Genomic DNA, 5,672 nt, shown 5'->3' on the forward strand with positions numbered 1-5,672 from the left:
CACACACTCACACATACATGTGTCAGCCTGACTGAAGCGCAGTCGTGGCTTACAGTGTAACATTCAAACCGGTTTGACTAGAGGCGTTTCGGTTCACTGCGATTCCGTTTCGATTCCGATGTTTTTTGCCCGATATTTCAGCTGTTTTCCTCACTACGATACGACTATCAGTCATTCAGGCAACTGGTCGATAATAATAACAGTTTAAACTTGTTTCACATTCAACTTGAGAGTGAAAGTTTTTTTTTTTTTCGTGTTTTTTTTTTTCAGAATTTTTGTGTACATTCAAACGACAATTAAACAAAAGTTTACATATCCCATACAGAAATCATATATATAGGCATATATGGACATATAAAGGGTCAGACACATATTTCAAAATATATCACTGCTGTCGGAAACAAAAACCTGTAACTTTACAGGAGAAGAGAAAAACATACTCTAGTTTTAATGGAAGTCAATGGAACCAGAATTTTTTCCAGGTAATTTTGAGTTGTTTCTTGTGGTCAATTCTTCATGAAATTTACACACAATGTAAAGGCCAGAAGGCATTTTCAAATCATGTCAAAAACTGAAAAACAACAAAAATGGAGATACGAGGCTTTGTTCCTAGCAGAGATATGTACATGTACGTTGTGTACATGTATGTAAGCAACATATTGAACATACATGCATAATATATGTATATATATATCAGACACATTGTTAAATACATAGCAGTACAGTTTAAGTTGTTACTGATATCCGTCTGCTTTTAAATATTAAATTATTTAAATGTGTCAAATGTGGTTTTTTAATCATTTCATATTTTACCATGTTCATGTATTTAGAGTTTAGTTACGTAGCCTAGGGAGTATATAAATTCCCACTTCGTTGGGGCGTATGTGGAAGAAACAAAGAAAAAAAACCTTTTATTATGTAGCAGTGAGTAATATGGGTAATATACTTCCATATATGAATGTTTTCATTTATGGTTAAATATGTGCTAATGTTTTACACATATATGTTTGTATATTGCTGATGTCAGAACAAAACCTTGTATCTCCATTTCTGTCATTTTTCAGTTTTTGACGTAATTTGAAAATGCCCGTTGCTTTTTACATTGTGTGTAAATTTCATGATGAATGGACCAAAAGAAACAGCCCAAAATTACTTAGAAAAAATTCTGGTTCCATTGACTTACATTAAAAGTAAAGTAGGTTTTTTCCTTCTCCTGTAAAGTTACCATTTGGAGATACAAGGTTTTCTCCCAACAACAGCGATTTATGGTAAAATAAGCGAGATACATTTTAAATAGCAGCCTAAAAATCTTATTCCAGTAACTTCCATTTAAGATTAAGAACGCTCTCCTTTAAAGTTACCATTCTGGAGATGACATTGTGTCCCAACATTGACTGTATATAGGATGACATCAAAGCCTTTAGAACTTATTGTGTTGTTAAGTTGTATTTTCAGTCAAGCAAAAACATACAAAACGTTTATGTACGAGTCTACGAAAGTCAGACATATTCCCAGAAGTATGAGAAAGGTTTAATTAGTGAATATTAGTACCACTAAGATGAAAAAAAGTAACATTAAAAAAAGACATTATTTTTTTAATCGTTATTTGTGGCCTTTTATAGAGGAACAACATTTTACCGTGAGACTGTTCCCTTCACGTCTCTGAAATGGCCGTCTTAGAGGAATAATGCTCCAGTGTCTTCACCAGGCCCAGCCAATTTCACTAAAGAGCGGGAAAATGAGGCTTATAAAAAGGTGTTGAATGTTGTAATAACATGGGCGTGAGCGGCGGGGTAATGGTGACAGGCTTTCTCAGTGACAGGCTGTTATTGGATGTTCGTGTGTGTGTGTCTGTCGACGCATGTGGTTATCCAAACGTAATAGCACTGTTATCAGACACTTCTCTCCAAAGCCCTCAGCCACTGTTACACAAACACCGCAGAGCTTCCAGGCCTGGGCGAAAGGACGATTTCCTCTGGCCACTGCAGGCCCAGAACACGGAGACCTTTGTAAATACCTCTTAAAACCCCCACTGTAAATCCAGGAGCCAGCCGTGGAGATTCCAGTCTGTGATTTTTGGCCCTGGCCTCAGCTTTTACTGGGGAAGGCTGAATGGAGGACTGCTCAAACTGGAATGGGCCTAAAAGCAGCCTCACAATGGTTGCTTTGTGCTGGCCTGAGCTTCTTAGTAATGGCCCAGAGCCTCTCTGGGAAGGCTAAATGGTTGTGTAGTTGTGGAAAATGTGTCGCAGTGAAATGTGCTTGTACTGTCGAGCTGCTCCAGAACCTCATTTGCAGAGAGGAAAGAAGCAGAGAGGAAAAGTAAAGAAGGCCCTCCAGCTGGTATAAAGGTTCAAAGAGTAAACAATGGACAGACATGAATCTATTTAAGTGTTCCCAACTTTTACTGCATGGTGCGTCCTATATAACTTACACTGGCTTGGCCTTTCTAGCCTTCTGCATTGCAGCTATAGCCTTTCATCAGTTAGACTGTCGCTGCCACCTACAGATCAACAGTGAAAGTTCAGATGGGCGAAATCAAGCACAGGACATCTTTAGCTGTAGTTCATGCAGCAGTTCTTTCTTTTATCAGATACCTACACACAGTGCAGATCACTAGCATTAGCATTATTAGCAGTGGATGGAAATTTTGTCTTTTGCATAGTAGGTAGTTATAGCATTACTATCCCTTTAATGTTTTGCTCAACCGTTTGGTAAAGGACATTTTGAGTCACTATATATGCCACAAAGTGCCATCTCGACCGTTTGGTAGACGTGAATATTTAAATAATTGTGAGGTCAACCAATTGTTTTTATTATTGCCCCCAAAAAAATAAAAAATACAAAAAAATAAAATTCCACTGCTTTTTTCATGGTGAGGACATTAAAGGGCTCTTATTGTGAACATGAAATATATACTTGTATGTTAAACAATGCAGGAAAATGTGTCTTAAATCAGTCGCTCAGATCTTATTCACAATTCCAATTGTCCCTTTACCCCAAATGTGTCAATCACCCAAAACATTTTGGTGTCGAAGATTAGCTTCTTTAGTTCTATACTGGGGCCATGAGGCTAATATGGCTAAGTAAATAATACACACTGTGCAATATATCATAACTACTACTGTAATGACACTTTCACTATGCACTTTACTTTACACTGTAATATTGATGCAACTCCAAGTTAGTTATGTCTACAATCATTGTGCATTTAGACGACCTCACACCACTCAGTGTCTGCTGTCATGTAAATAGAACAAATCTGTCTTATATGGCATGTAAATATGTAAACAGATATACTTTATTTCTCTTGTACTTTAACTTATGTCTAGGTTTATTTCTATTTTCTATTTTTCTGAATAGTTTATGTAGGTTTATGTGTAATTATATGTGTTGTTACTGAAACACTGCAATTTTCCTTCGGGATCAATAAATCTATCTATCTATCTATCTATCTATCTATCTATCTATCTATCTATCTATCTATCTATCTATATCTGTCTGTCTATCTATCTATCTATCTATCTATCTATATCTGTCTATCTATCTATCTATCTATCTATCTATCTATCTATCTATCTATCTATATCTGTCTGTCTGTCTATCTATCTATCTATCTGTCTGCCTGTCTCTCTATCTATCTATCTATCTATCTATCTATATCTGTCTGTCTATCTGTCTATCTATCTATCTATCTATCTATCTATCTATCTATCTATCTGTCTATACTTGTCTGCCTCTATCTATCTATCTATCTATCTATCTATCTATCTATCTATCTATCTGTCGGTCTGTCTATCTATCTATATCTGTCTGTCTATCTATCTATCTATCTATCTGTCTATCTATCTGTCTGTCTATCTATCTGTCTGTCTATGTATCTAATGGAAGCTTAAGCACTGCAATTAACACTCTGCAAACTGCTCAAATATACTAGTTTATGTGGTTTCTGATGCTGTTTTCACTGACATATTGTTTTTTTTAATTAAAATGGACAAAAGAACAACCAAATTCAGGTGTGAAAATGGTTACTAATGTTTTAAGTCATGCAACATTTATTTTTAGCGATGACAGTATGTCATACTATGTAAAAACCATATTGGATGTCAACAGAATTTAAAGCAAGTGTGTGATGATTCAGATGTGTATTTTGCATAATGCTAACTAGTGGCTATATTGTACCCTAATTTGTTGGCTGCATTACATCCAGAGTGAAAGTATGGTATACCAACAACACAGCCTACTAAAAAAGCAAAACTGAGGTATTTCCAATTCATGGAGGAAAGCAAATAAACCTGTAAAATGCACATCACCCAATTTCCCTAGCAAGATGAGTGTCCTAGCATAAGGATCCAGATCTTGGTCATTTTGGCATTACTTCACATGATCATTAGACTCAGTGTGGAAACAGTGACATCCTCATAATAGGGGAGCCTCCTATGCAGAAAAGCTTGCAACCCAAAGCTATTCAACCGATGATCTCAGAACAGCTGTGGATGCCTATAAACCTGCCTGCTACGTCTAACTTTGAAAAGATGCTGTGCTGCCTAGAATGACTGTGATTTCTTGAAATGTACAGGTATGAAACACACATACAATAATGCTGTTGTTCGAACAAAACCTCCAAAATGGTAACTTTACAGGAGAAACAAAAAACCTACTTTACTTTTAATGTAAGTCAGTGGAACTAGACTTTTTTCCAAGCCATTTTGGGCCATTCATCATGAAATTTACACACAATGTAAAGGGCAACAGGCATTTTCACATTATGTCAAAAACTAAAAAATGAGAAAAAATGCAAATACGAGGTTTTCTACCGACAGCAGCAATAAGCCAACGTACATAGCTATTATATAAATGTTGATAAAGTCGGTTTAACAGATTATGCTTGCAAAATGCAAACCCTATAATTGTAGACCACCTGTTACATTGTTTACTAAAACACATTTGCAGTTTAGGCTACAGGCTCAATAGTTGGCTTCATTAGCGATCAGATTCAGAGTTGTTGTATTTTGTTATACTACAATAAGCATGTTGTAGCTGTCGGAACAAAATCATATTGGTTTACATCTTCTGTTATAATGTGAATCCAGCTGCCCTTTACATTGTGTAAAAAATGCACAACAAATGGTCCAAAATGACTTGAAATAAAATCTCTTTACATTAACTCAGCATTTTTATTCTCCTGTAAAGTTACCATTTTTGAGATATGAGTTTTTGTTATCAGTGAAGACAAGAAAGTTAGCATACTGATGTCAGAGTATCACATAAACTAATTAAAAAAGGCTGTGTTATGTATCATTACATGTATAAGCTTGACTTCCCCCATTAGAAAAGCTTGGTGTTATTCTTTGATTCATTTTAAGATATGTTTTTTTTTTTAAGAAATCAATGAGGATCAAGAATCAGGACAGAAAAAGTCCTCACTGAAATTTTTATCTTATACTTTTAAAAAAGATGGCTCTTCCAGAGTTCTTTAGCAAAGAAATGCTTCTATACAGCACCATGAACACTTAAGGAACACTTTGCATGATGAAAGGGTTTTTCAGACTGATGTGCTGTAGATGGTTCTATATAGAACCTTTTTGAAAAGGGTTCTATATGTTATAGCACCCACACGCTTGACATCATATCAATATAAGAACCTTTTTTGTTGCTACAAGCACATTCTC

Source organism: Colossoma macropomum, unplaced genomic scaffold (assembly GCF_904425465.1).
Source record: "Colossoma macropomum unplaced genomic scaffold, Colossoma_macropomum, whole genome shotgun sequence".
NCBI classification, from domain to species: domain Eukaryota; kingdom Metazoa; phylum Chordata; class Actinopteri; order Characiformes; family Serrasalmidae; genus Colossoma; species Colossoma macropomum.